Below are 15,095 nucleotides of genomic sequence, written 5' to 3'. Positions count from 1 at the left end.
TATGCACATGAGCTTCATAAAGATTGGTTCAAATTAATAAAGCCAAAATATATGTCTTGATGATGACAACAAATCAGCAGACAATCTAATATAGACCATTTATACACATATTCAAGAGCATCTATGCACATGGGATTCAAAAAGAGTTGGTTCAAATCAATCAAACCATTCGATATACCAAAATATATATCTTGGTGATGATTTCTATCAAAGGTATTGGAAATATGGTAATGAATCTAATTGATGGATCACAATGAGATTTCATATCCATGTTAAGAATCATTAAACAAAAATCAAGGTTCTCTTTAACAACAGGAAATGCATAATGTTTAATCATTGTGGAATTCTTGCACATGGTGTAAGAGCTAGTACATTGTACATGCTATAGTGATGCAACCTAGCAGATAATATGCACAATTGCTCAAACTAAAGAAAATTTATGGCATCAAACACACACATTTCAATTTCCAATCATTGCATTACTATTTTGGGTCGCATGTAATTTGGACTTATGTGTTCATCAAATGGAAGTCAAGGAAGATTTCTCAATGGAGAACTATAGGTACATGCAAAACCCTCTAGGATTTGAAGTATAAAAAATATAACATACAATATGCAAACTGAAGTAAATTACTTTGTGGTTTGAAGCCAGCTCCAAGAACTCGGTACAATATAAAATTAATGCATGCTTCAAAATTCACAGTTTGGCAATAGTGAAGACGATCACGGGTTATACACTTTGAATTAAAATGGAAACCTAACAAGCATTACTCTATATTTGGATGATCTAGTCATTGCAAACAAGATCATGAAGATGATAGATTGAGTTAAGATAGATGTTAGGAAGCGATTTGACATGAGAGACTTTTTAGAATAGCGGTACATTTTGGGCAAAATTTTTCAATAGAAATGAAATGGAATATTTATCAACAAAGAAGATGCAATGAGGGAGATGCTCACATATTTTGATATGGCCAATTGCAAACCTGACTTCAAACAAGTCACTATACCTTTATATTGAAAGTGAGCAATTCCAACATGCTACATTATATTGGAAAGCGGCTAGCAAATTGATTTATATGATTATCAGAACCAAACCAAATATATGTCATGCAATAAGTTTGATTAACCAATTCATGGCAAAACCCATGTGAGCATCCTTGGAAAATAATGAAAAGGATCTTCGAGTACCTTAAGGGTACAACAGACCACCAATTATCTGATATGAAGGATAAAGGTGAAAAAACTCAGATTGGATGGAGCATAATTGTGCAAGTTGTCCAATTTAAGTGACTACTACCAAAGCCCAAAATATTGGCTGGTGTCTTCTCCTATTTTGAGAAGTTCCTCAGTCATTTTGACAATAGTTACATCCACTACCATGGATAGACTCTTAACGTCTCCCAAATTTTATAAACAAAATCTTCCCACCCATGAAATTCAAAAGCAACTATCCACATCAAGAGTAACAAAATCTAGGTCTAGATCTTTTAAAAGAACCAAAGAGTAGATCATATTTACAACCTCATGTAGTATATTTTGATATAATAAATGTTCATTTTCCCACTTTACATAGAGATGATATTTGCAATAGGAAGGAGGGGAGCTCGCCTTCCTATCATAAAAGCAACCATCCCTCTTCATTGTTTATTTAATGTTGCAAATACCAAAGCAATTTGGGATGTAATCAAGTCACCCATTTGTTTCAACCTCAGCCAATAATCATAAAGTCTTCATCATGAATGCCAACCTTCTTCACTTTTCCAAGTTATTAACTAGACCATAACTACATATCCTTCATAGTCCCCCACAAAATTCTTATCAATAAAAGATGAAGGATTGACATAATAGAAAAGCCTTCTTGCTTCACAAAATGAACACAATATGTGGTGTATCTTTGAAACATGACATAACATTTCCACCACATTTATCTATGCCAGACTATTCCACCATCATTTCACAATATATTAAAAATGTTAGCCTTATAGATTTCTATTAAAAACTTTCATGATCTCATGACATCTGCTTTGTGATGAATGTTTCACTCTTAAAAAGAAGAGCCCAAAGCAAAAGCAATGGAGACTAGGTGGGAGATCAAATCCAAAACCAATAAAATGGCAATCTAGGTGGGAGATCAACATCCAAAAGTACCACTTGACGTTCTCATTCGCACAAAATATGTATTGCAATAGCATATGTATTATTTTGACTTTCTCATTTGGCACAACTTAAAAGATATGAATTACCTATAGCTGAAAGTGAAGGAGATAATTAGATTAATGCTCATAGTTTCTTGCATGTGCATGTCTTTGGAGTGGTAGATATACTAACATAAGGCAATGGAAAATGTGGCTCGCTTGGTCTTGCCTTAGCATAGCCATCCCCCCCAGTACCTGTGTGGCTGTGGCTTTGAGGCTGAGGCTCTTCTCATCTTGTTTTTTGGCTGGGTGGGTATCTTCTTAGTCTAGGTCTTGAGACCTTTGGCCTCTTCTCTCTATAGGTTTGTCAAGGCTTTGGAGTTGGTTCTTTGGATCTGGCAATAGCAGCAAAGTTCTCTTTCTTCTAGTTACCGATTTCATGGCTTCTAGCTCTTATGGGTGAGAGTGGAATATGGTGTTTTGATGGGATTGTTGCTTGAGTTACTGTAGGCGAACCCTCGTTAACTCATGCCCATTTGTTCATTTTTGCCTCTCTCCCCCCTATTTTTTCTTCGGTGTAGAAGCACCTCCCTGCTTGTCCTCCCCAAAGTCAAGATTGTTGAAGTCTCCTCCAACAATCCATGAGTCAATGTCCAAGAGGCACTCTATCAAATGCCTCCAAAATGTCCACAGGGGTTGTCGCTATGTGGGTGCATACACATTCGGGATGCCAATCTTGAACTCTCCCATGCGGACCCCCATCTAGATTGCATGGCTTGTGATAAGATCTCCCTGTTCATAGACCTCTAGGGCCTCCGTTGAGAAACTAAGATGCGAACCCCTCCACTCCGACCTACTACGAGAGGCCAGATCTCTGGGCCTTGCCCGAGGAGAAGGTGGTGGCAATGGCCAATGTCCACACCTAAAAACATGAGCTCCTAAACCAAAAGAAAGTCCACTGTCCATCCTACCATGGCCCTCTACAACTCCGAATGAAGTATCAGATACTGTGGCTGATTTCATGCCTGGTCATGGAGCTCATGCACGTTCCAACTCATGATGGTCTAACTCATGAGTTGAAGCGTGGGTGAAGAAGGCTCTCTTAGGAGTAGAAGTCTGTATTACTATCTCTTACTTCTGTGCCTACAAAGCGGGCTTTGAGGGGGAGTAGTCCATATCTGTATGACAGCATACAAGGGGTATGACTGGCTCTATTCCCACCCTCAAAGCCCACTACACAAGAGGGAAACCTCGACATCAAGTGGCTGCAAGATGAAGTGACCAATGTGTGACCTGGGTGAACTACAATTCTAGCCGCCCCATGCAAATCATTGCCATGCCCAAGCCTATGCCATGCCCCTCCTAAGCGAAGCTAAGATAGAAAAAGGCCGAGTTGCCATGCATGGGCCAAATATCTAATCCCTGGGGGGGCACCACTCTGCCATCATGCAAAAAATCTGCTCCATCATGCATTCGACCAGAGTGGAGGTCCACTTCTCCTCGCCGATGGCTCAAAAGTTGAAGCCCCAAAATGCACGAGTACGGGAGCCCACCACACCAATGGAACCCCCTTTGTGGGGCTACAGGATCATCACTGTCATCTTGAGCATGAGGGGGAACTCATATGGGATCTCGAGGTAGGTCCATGGGCCGAGCCTCCAGAACTCCCTAGGTACCAGAGGATTAGGGGGGAAAGGAGGAGCGAGGGGGGTCGGATTAGGGGGGATACCAGAGGCCTCCTGGGGAGGTGGGATAGGGTGGGTGGGAGGAGGGGGGCCTAGGGTAGACCCTTGAGCAGCTAGGGGGGCTACCAGAGGCCTCCTGAGGAGGCGGTGTTGAGATACTCTCGAATCCTACCACTGGGGGGGGATGCATCAAAGAAGGTCTCATCCTCTAGGGTTTGTGGCCAAGCTGAGGAGGCCTCTCTAGCATGCCGTCCCTGCATCGGGGGAGCAGGTCCACTCTCTATCCTCCTTCACTTGCGGAGTCTAGTGCACCATTGTGCACTCCAATTTGGTCCAGGTCTCCCCAAGGGCTCTACCCCGGGGGATGGTCCGCATAGGGCTCTCTTTGGGTGTGCCGCCCTCTGCTCCTATCAAGGCTATGTTGGATCCCTACCCACCCTTTTTTGACAAATGCCCCAGCTGTCTTCATCATAAGAATTGCCCTAGGAGCCTAGATATCTCCATGTGCTACCTAAACTCGTTGCCATCTAGATTCTCGCGGAAGCTCTCCTCTATAAGGGTCTTTGTGTGCGCCACTATCACCCTCAATTTGGTGACACTGTCATCAACTACCATTATGCTAAGAGCAACGGCTCAACGGCGCACTAGCACGACATCTCCAAAGCGACTAGCAAAGCAACTAACCAGCAAGGTCGCAAACAACTCAAGCTCACAAACGACAAGGTAGACCAATAAAGTAGACAAGTGACTAGTCTACAATGAGACATAGAAGGGACGCCCAAACCAAAAACAAGTAGTTGCAACAACACAGAGGTGACGCACTACAAGCTACAAGCGGCATCTACATCACTGCAACTATGACTCAACAACTTCATCCTCCCTTCTCCTCTCCAACCTCTTACCTCGTGGCCAATCCCTCTCCATTGCATAGCCTCACTTGGCTGGCTTGAGGTCCTATCTGACCTCCTTGACCAAGATGCTCCCGTCATTAATATCCTCAAGTTTGACAAACAAATGCCTCGCATGCTCGCTTGCAAAAACAGAAGAGTTCAATGCATGGAACGCCTGCTTGACAAGGGAATCAATGAACCAATCACGATGCCTCAAGGAGGACTTCAACAAGCATCAAGATGCCAAGCCCACGACCTCTACTACAGGCTCCTACATCTGCCCACCTTCTCCTTCTCATGCAGCTCGCCATTGCTCGCACCCCACTCTTCAGCATTGTTTGCCTCCATTCGCCATCTTTTCCGTAGCACATTGAGTCGATGCCACATAGACGCTGAGCTCAGTAGAATCTTCCATTTTGCCCCGCTGCTGCATAGTTCAATGCCACTATTTTATCATTCACGCATTCCCCCCTCTCTATGTGCACGACGTTTTGCTCGAAATTATTCCCAAGGGCCTATCCATGCCATTGCCGCCATCATCAACCAGACCTCCCTGTCTCCTAATAAAGATGATGCCACATGGCACATAAGGCCATGTGGTTGCTCATATCCTTGTGAGACATGGCAGATAGAAAGTTGTTGCCTTGTCACCCATGCCACATCAGCAAGACACGTGGTCTATGGAGAAAGCTCCTTGTCACTACATGTTCTCTCAAAAGCATAATCAATAAGCATCCCACATGCATGACAAGAACCAGCTTGAGTCCTGCTAGGCAATGGAGCTTCTAAATCTCTCTCTCAAAGTATAAAACAACCATTTAGGCACTTGTTTAGGTGATTCAATGGGCTGCCCATTCCTCATCCACTAGATCCTCAACACTTGCCTCATCAATTGGCATCTTTGGAGGCAATCTTGCTGGCTGTATATCAACTAAAATAGGCTAATCATTTGCTATCCTAGATTGTGTAACAGTATTAGGTGCATTAAAAATTTCCCCCTTGAAGTACTTCTGTTGTCCTGGGGTAGCATCAATTCAAACACATCCTATGGGTTTATTTTAGGCTATCTACTACTATAGGATAGCAAGGGTGATGGAACAGCAAGGCATGCATGAAATGGATTAGCAATGAAGTGAAAAAGAGTAGTTTATTCAAGAGTAGAGAGGCCCTTATAAGGGCAACTTATACAATGCATGCGCCCATTGATCTCTCAACCAAGATATCTCTCAATCACACCTATAGAACCTTCTACCACCTAACCTGGTCACACTAACCAACATACAACCTCAAACAAACCTTGTACCCCTTGGTACACCCCATTCCTTCATCAATTTGTCCATCATACCTCCCCACAAATTGATGACCTCACCCCAGCAGTAGTACATGGGAAGCTTCATGGTTTGTTCACACCTAGTAACAACACTCATGACCCTAACCTGTGACTCACTTTGGTTATGTCTCTTGGTTTACAATTGGGAGAATGGAAAATGACTATGCATGGAAAATCCTCATGGGTCTAACAAGGTAATAACTCAAAAATAAGACTAACAATCATTTAAGGGGGACATCCTAGGGCAGAGAACCCTTATTGACCACACACACAAAACAACTTAGAAGATATATGGGTCATCACCCTTGTCAAGATTGACGTGGGTGGTGAAAGCAGTGAGAGCATCCTCTGGTTCTTCTTCCTCTTCTTTCTCTGCTTCTTCCACAAGATTTGCTGAAAATTTCTTCTTTGTATAGCACTCTTTCTCAAAGTGTCCAGGCTTTCCACAAAAGTTGCACTTCATCTTGCTCTTGCTGGTTGATCCCTTGAAGTTGCCTTTGACCAAATATGCCCCATTTTCTTTGTATTCATTCCTCTATTTAATCTTCCTTTCCTCTTCTAAGAGGGATGCCTCTATTTCCACCAAATTGATCTTTAGAAGATTGGTAAGGGTAGTTACAATTGTGCCATATTCATCAAGTAGACTTTTAAGCAAGATAGGAATTACAATGTCATCATCAAGATTAAACTTGATGCTACATAACTGAGTTAGTATGCTTTTCATGGAGTTTAAATGTGAAGAGATTGATTCTCCTCTATCCAATTTCAGATCAAAGAACTTAATGAGCACACCATACTTGGAACACTTCCCTTGTGCTCCAAAGACAATATCAAGATGACTCCATGCAGCATGTGCAGTGTGACAATTATCAATGTGATGAATATAAGAATCACTCAATCCAAGTGCAATTATAGCTAGTGCCTTTTCATCCCTAGGTACCCATAAAGCCTCTCCTTCCCTAGTAGTTGGTTTCTTGTCTTTCCCATTAGCAATATTCCATATCCCCTTCTTCATGAGAATAAACTTGAGTTTGGTCTGCCAATTGTAAAATCCCTCTCCCTCAAACACTACCATGTTGGATGCTTTAGCCCCCAAAATGTATTCGGTAGATTCTTGCCTTTGAGTATACTTGCTGTCGCCATTTTGCAGACGACAATTTTTGCTCTGCTACTCCATTTTGTTTTGTGATATATTGGGAGGGGGATTCTGTTGCTTGATTCCATGGCTCTTATAGTAACTCTTGAAATTTGTTTGATGTGAACTTGTAGCCTCAAGTCAATCTCAACATCTTCAATTCTTGCCTAATTCATTTTTGACCAACGCATGCCATTTTTTAAACTTGCAAAAGGCCTCATCCTTTGTCTTCAAGAAATCTATCCAAAATTTTCACTGTAGTCATGTGTTGCCATCTTTCCATAGAGGTCCATGTGAACGGGCTGTAGAGGAGTCTGAGCTCTACTTGCTTCTTGTGGAAATGGTTGCCCATGTTGCATGCCCATCATACTAGCTTCACACATACCTGGAAAATCTATAAGTTCTGGTAGATTTGGAGCTATCCTAGCCTTTGCATTTCTTTCAGTGCTACAAGGCTCAAATGAACAAACCTCTCTTGCCACAACTTACTTGTGCTCACATCTACATGAGTAGTGTAAGACAATAGTTCATAAATGTTATCGCACCATGTGTCCCTTCCAACAATTGTGTTGCTAGCATCCAGTATCTCTGCACCATTCTTATGAAAAGGAACTCTAAGTTGCCAATCGATGATAGCCACAATGGAGAATAAGATCCTCTTGATGTTTGGTAGATATAGGACATTTGATAACTTTTTAGTGACTTTATTAGACATAAAATCAAATATACATATGCCCTTGTCTAGGCATCTAGCATCGTTGTCGATTGATACCAAGATGTCATTCCCTATAGGATATAGGGAGGTGTACCAACTTCTATGATTGGTCATATGTCATGATGTTCCACTGTTAATGATCCATGATTCATTGACCACCTCTAAAGAGTGGATTGCTTTCATACAAAATTTCTCCAATAGCTACAAATAGCTCCGTCTTGTCATGAGCACTATTGCTGGACTTGTTCTTATATGGCTTCATCATACCATTCTTCTCATCTATAGCTTTTTTCCTCCTTCCTCATAGGGTTTGGTGTGTTCAATATCTCCAATGATCGGAGATCCAGATGTGTCCCCCTCAATAGCTAGGTATGCATTGTTTTGTCATCTAGCAGTTTGATTGATCAAAGCTCTCATCCACAAGACTCAAAAGGTGTCTAATGTAAGACGATTATTAGGATTCTAGATCCTCATTTAATTCATGGTATCATGTTTATTTTTTAGGACCATCCATGCCTCTATCACTATAGAGACATGCTAAATCAGAGTCATAATATTGATAGTGGTAACAATGGAACACCATGTACATGCATCCCTTCTTGTACATTCCAAGATTTCAAGAGCAATAAGGACTATTGTCAGTGTGGCATCGATAGGATCTAGTCTTGGAACCAGCATCACATCCACTCTAGTTGCTATCTCCCATAGCTCAAATGAGCTCAAACTAGCCTTCATCTTAAACTTCCACAGGGTGTAGTTGGTGCCATTCAACTTTCCTTTAGTAGTAGCAAATGATGGGGTTCACACTCTTGTAGGTTGAGCCATCTCCTTGAATCTACTAACAAATAGAAAAGAGCCTACTTGTCTAGAGTGGTAGGCTCTAATACCGTGTAGGAAGATAATATCAATGTTGCATTATATAGATAGCAAGACCTTTGTGGACAAGAGAGACAGATAGACAGTATGGACAAAGAATTTTATTAGCAAAATGATACAATAGACTACAATTACTTCCTAGCCATGTGCTCTGGTAAAGGAGCTTCACTGGCATATGCTGCAAATAGTAGAGGACGGAGACTAAATGCTAGTGAAGACAAGGGCCATAGTAAGTGAACGAGTATGGACCTTGTGTTCTATTATTATATAGCCACTTAGCTGAGATCGGTTGGTTCCCATTGCTATCTAGCCTAGTTAACCCATATCATCCACCAACTGGAGGTTGGTCACCAAACTAGACACACAGACCATACTTTAGAGAGCTGATGTAATATACTATGCAATTCATTTTTCTTAGATCTATCCAAGATAATTTGGTCCCTCAACTAGGTTACCTTGATAGGGTAGACAAGAGAAGGACCTGAAAGAGGTGAGTGGTTAATTTGATAAAGCATCGAAGCAAAAGCTAGACGTTCAAATTGAGATGTTGCACTATAGAAGAGCCTCCTAATGGAAAACTTAAAGTTTGGACCTTGACTTGGATCTTGTCAGTGCAGAGGTATGTGTGCATGATTAGTGTTAGCCTCAAATCAAAACTTTTTTTTCCCTTTTTGCTGGGAAAAAAATTAGCATGTTTCAAGCACAACTAATTGTAATCTTTTTTGGATAGGAAAAACTCTTGTCCATAAATTTAGAGTTGGACAAGGTACACGTGCACATGGAGTTGATTATAGATATGCAGAGACATAGATGATAGGTCGTGCATCCTTTTCCTCCCTCCTATTTCGAAGATCCCTACTAGTAACACTATAGTTGTAATGGATGGTTACCATATCATGTGTTTTGCACTGATGTGTATGACCAAAGATTCATGCCTAGCGCCATCATGCAGCTAAGGAATCTCCAATGTTGCAAAGTCAATGGTGGTGGGTTCAATACTGATAGTAAAAAAAGAGATTAAAGTGGAAATGTTTTCTTTAGTTCCATATTCAAAGTATTCATAGCAGAAAATGAAATGCTATTGTTCTTGTGCTAGGTACACTCACTACATTGACTTGGTTGCACCATCGAGTGATAACTGTGCACTAACTTGTGATCTATCTAGTGCACATTGTTGACTTGAAAGCACTAATAAATGAGTGCACATTGTTGACTTGAAAGGACTAAGAAGATCAACATTGAATACTACTCAGATCACTAGCTAGTGACCATGTGTGCTAACTTGTGAAGTGTGGATAGTGACTAGTGGCTCTGTGGACTAAGTAGTAAAGCTGAGCAATAATTAGTGACTTGGGTGGACTAATTATTATCACACAGGTCAATTTTAACTAACTAGTTCATGACCCACCTTTGGACTCACTGGTGATTCCAAGGACTAATCAGTGACCTAGGTTCACTAACTACAACACAGGTCACTAGCTAATATGAATTGGGTATATTGACCAAGGTCACTAGTTAGTGATCTTGTCATGATTTAATGACCATGTCACTAACTAGTGACCCAAGAACTAGTAGTTAGTGACCAAGGCAACTACAAGTTACTATATCTATCACTAGTCACTTACTAAGCTGACTTGGTGTCATACTCACTAGCAGCATGCCTAGCTAGCTAGTGACCTGGTTACTAACTACCTACCTAGCTAGCTAGGTCAATAATTATTGAAGTCAATGTGGTAGCTATTAAATTTGCCTACTAGGCTAGCAAACTAATGAAGTGCTAGCCAATCATGTATACAGAAGGGAGTCCTAGTAGTTAGTGGCCAAAGCAACTACAAGTTACTATGTCTGTCATTAGTCACTAACAAGCTAGCTGGGTGTCATGGTCACTATCTATCTTCCTAGCTAGTTGGTTTAGTAACTATTAAAGTGGTAGCTATTGAAGTTTCCTATTGGACTAGCAAACTATTGAAGTTGCCTACTGAACTACCAAACTAATGAAGTGCTAACAAATCATGTGCATGGGAGGGAGTCTAATTATACAAATGTTGGATGAAAAAAGGAAAAAATGGAAGAGGATAACATGATTAACTCCAACAAAGGTATGCACCTAACTTGATGTTGGAAAATGTGAAAGGAACCACTATGGAATGTGACTAGTTGATGGTAAATGTTGCCTATCTGACTAGCAAACTATTGAAGTGCCATGTGTGTAGGAGGGAGTACTATAAAAATGTTAGATGGAGTGAGTTCCTCACAAAAGTAGGATAATAAAATGGAAGAGGAGGATAACATGCTTCCAAAGGATAACTCCAACAAAGGTATGCACCCATGTTGATGTTTGAAAATGTGAAAGGAACCAGTCCACCAAACCACTTTGGAATGTCCTGATGTAGTTGTGAATTGTGGTGAGTAGATGATAGAAAATGCAATGAGGTTGTGGTGGAACTGAGTAAGAGCCCACTTTTGTAGAACTTGATGCTATCATAGACTCTCAAGTTAAGATGTTGGAAGAGTGGGAAATGACCATGGAAAGTGTAGTGAAGAAGGGCAAAAACACAAAGCAGGGCCTATCTCTTGGAAAACACAATTCCAATGTTACCACTCAGTCAGGAGGGGGTAAATACCATTCACCCTTACTAGTTTATTTATATATATTGCTAGGCAGTGGATGCGCAAGAAGAGAAGAAGCAAAGTACACCTACTACAGCTACGACATTAAGTGCAAGGAAATAGACGAAGGGGCCATCACCTTCTAAGAATGGTGGAAAATTAAGTCATAGAGCCTGCAAGAAATTGTAGTTTTCTTAGACACCAAAAAGTCAAGCTTGTACTCCCCTGCTAAATATATTCATTTCTTTTTCTTTATGTCCCCTTCCCAATATGCATTTATCACTGCTAAATATATTCATCTCTTCTTTTTTTTTTTGTTCCCCAATATGCATTTGTAATGTCATGTTTCCCCAAATTTTAATTTGTAATGCTATGTGCATTGAGTTCTCAACTAGCTTTGCAAAACAAAAGCACAATCCTCCATTTGTAATGCTACAACACCAAATTAATAAAATATCAATCGTGTGTTTACTTTTGTGCTTAAGTATCTGTTGTTTAATTTCTAGTAGGACACTGAGGGTGTATTTGTGTTTAGGTAGTCCAATTGGCATCTTCTCATGCACTCTAAGTCCTATTGCCATGGTAGATAACAATGAATTGGTGATACTCCACTGGCAACTAGCAATGACAAAAATTTGAGTACGAAAAATGTGCAGCTAGCAAGGGAAGACTAAACTAGGGGAGCAATGCGATAATACAACAAGAAGCACCTTCAAGGGTTGAAGAGGAGCGTAGGTTAGAGGCACTCACATAGAATTGTAAATCTTTCCTAGTACACTCTTGTCAGAACCTATGGAACAAGATTGTAGGATGTTACAAAAGTGTAATGGAAAAGAGCTATAGTTTCATAAATGAAAATTTCACGTATCTGCACTTGATATAAATTGTAAATCCTTGTTTAGTCGACATCTCTATAAATCCATGTTGTTTAGGGCATGTCTCCAAAGTACTAGGATATGCCTGTACTACCTTGTGCTGGAACATTAGTTTTTATCTAGACATTCTCACCATAGATCATGTATGTGATCCTTACCTCATTAAGAAGGCATGCCCAAAATGGTCAACACCAATGTCTATGTCCTAGAAGAACCAAGAGAGTTAGTCTAAGAATTGGCATTCAAATAAGCACTACCTTCCTCTATTTTTGTGTCTACAATGATAAATTTATGCCAAGTTTCTAAATACTCCCTAGGTTTTATGATACAAGCACAAGCAAATGAGTCCATCTGCTGAAATAGATTAGATTTTAGCCACCCTTTACACAATTTCATAAACTTGACAGAGGATTCCCCACAGAAACCAATAATAATTTAATTGTACACAGAAGGAATGCATATGAAAAAATATGGCAGGATACCAACTTGTGATTGTAAAACATTCTACGTACCTTAAACTATAGAGATCATCTGAAAGCCAAAACAATATTGATTTCTAAAGGCTCTCTAAAGGGTAACTAAGGGGGAGTAACAAGAGGCTAAATTTACCCTCCACTCTTGCCTTCATCTTGGGTTCAGGGATCCAAAAAACAAATTAATATAATAGGAGTCTTGATGGACTAGAACAAGGCCTCAAGAACAATGAGTAACTCAAGCCCAGAGCTTTAACTTAATGATAGCATATTCAAGTAAAGTATCATAGGTATAACATAGATAGAACTTCAAGTACTTTATCCCCTTTGGGAAAGTCTAAAAATTTCCACCCCAACCCCAAAGAACAACTACCTTTGCCACTGGTGCACCTTGGTTTACATTTCAAATGGCATGCTATAAATGACATCCTCATGAGTTGGAATTTTGTCTATTTGTTCAACCCTATCAATAAGTTTCATAGAAATGTTGTTGCTTTGCATGAGATGCGAGTACATCAAGACATTTGGTTTGTTTATGAGAAGGTGATTATTGTAGTCACCAATTTTTTCATAGTACAATCCCTTAACCATATGGGAATTCATTGCAACAGTGCCACCCTATCCATCTCGAGTTGCCTTAATGATTTATGTTTTTACTTTGGTGCAATTATAAGATTGAAGTCAAGACCTTCTTTATTTCCTAGCTTTGCATTCACAAAAAAATTATCATCCATGCAAAGGGCATCACTGAGAATGTCAAATAAGTCTTCATATTTAGCAATCTCTTCTTCTTCCTCCTCCTCCTCACTTTCATCTAGAATGGGTATGAATGTGTGATAGATCCATGGCTTGACACGTGATTTGTTCAAGCATCTATTCCACTCACCTTGCATGGAAGCATTACAATAGAATATTGAGGGGATTCCTAAGTTTGCCATCTTGAGCTATGTAATTGGATGAAACCTCAAGGGTTGATGTTATGTCTTTCTATGGATTGGACATTGCTTAATTGTCTTTTTAACTCTATTCTAGAGCTTGGGTGACACTTGCATTTGTAAAATTTTTGCAACACTAGAGGATTTATGACCCTTTCTATATGGCTCCTATATGGTCTCGATGATTAATGTTTGGATGGAGGAGTTAAGAAAATTGCAGTATTGCCTCTATTATCAAGAGGCTTTGATTACAATTGTTATGAGGCCAACCTTGGATCTATGGAAGTTACAAATATGCCAAGGATTGAGTGGGTCTCCTTTTACAACACAAATTCCTTCTGGAGACTGTATCATTAAGGGAGTCTTCTTTTGCTTACAAAACTTTTCTAAAATGTTAAATAATTGACAACCTTTGTCCTAGTCTATAAGAATGCCATGATTTTGACTAATGCAAATCTAGATAGAGTGATAAGGATAACAACTGTGTGCCAGCATTGAAGCCTCGTTTCCACAGCATGAATGAATTGTTCTAACTTTCATTGTGTTGTGATGGCATCACGTGAGTTGGCACACCTATCAGATTTGCAAGTAGAGTCTTGGGCATGGTAAGGTGGAAAAAGATGTTGGCAACCTTGAAGGATACACTTGGGAGACTTATGATGAGAGATATAGTACTCTCGACCCTGTCATGCACAATTACATAAATATACCTGTTGGTAATGAGAACTGGAAATTGAACTACCTTGTAACTTGATGAATTTAGAAACTATGTTATGGCTTTTACCATTGGAGAAAATTGATAAGGAGTTATTCTCTTGGATTCTCGATTAGAAATGCAGCTAGAGTAATAAAATGGAATTCTTTTTTCTCGGTGATTCTCTTTGCTACACCCTTAAGCATTAACATAAGTATAAATATAGTCATGATGAAACAATGGCTGCGAGGGGCCTTTCAAATCTCTGACTAAGAATGTGGATTAGTGGATATTTAGATTCATTGAAATAGTACAACACACACCGTTGCAAGTTTGCTTGTATTTCAAAGATCCTAACTTGGTGGATTTGCTTCATCTCCTGCAGGTCCCTTCTTGGTTGATCTTGAGGACCTTGCCAGACTTAGCTATACGAGGATCCATTATCGCCCCTACCATTGGCATATTAGGTTATCATGACGATGTTCAATGGAGCCAAGTGATATACAATGGGACCATCCGAAATAACCTTTACTCATGGCCTCGACCAATTGATCGAGGGACCTTTGCCCTATAGCAACACCGACATAGTTATCGAATCCCTCAACACAGTATCATTGATGAGCGCACACCTCGATAACATACATACGCATACTACAAGATAGGAGCATCATGGTCGCCGACATCCTGTGCCTCCAAGAAACAAAAAGACGACCATCGCGAGTAGTCCCACTTTCGACAA

The sequence above is a fragment of the Dipteris shenzhenensis genome, chromosome 15, assembly GCF_047967505.1.
Source record: "Dipteris shenzhenensis isolate YYH24624 ecotype China chromosome 15, Dip_SZ_1.0, whole genome shotgun sequence".
Classification (NCBI taxonomy): Eukaryota; Viridiplantae; Streptophyta; class Polypodiopsida; order Gleicheniales; family Dipteridaceae; genus Dipteris; species Dipteris shenzhenensis.
Note: the sequence above shows the minus strand (reverse complement) of the source record.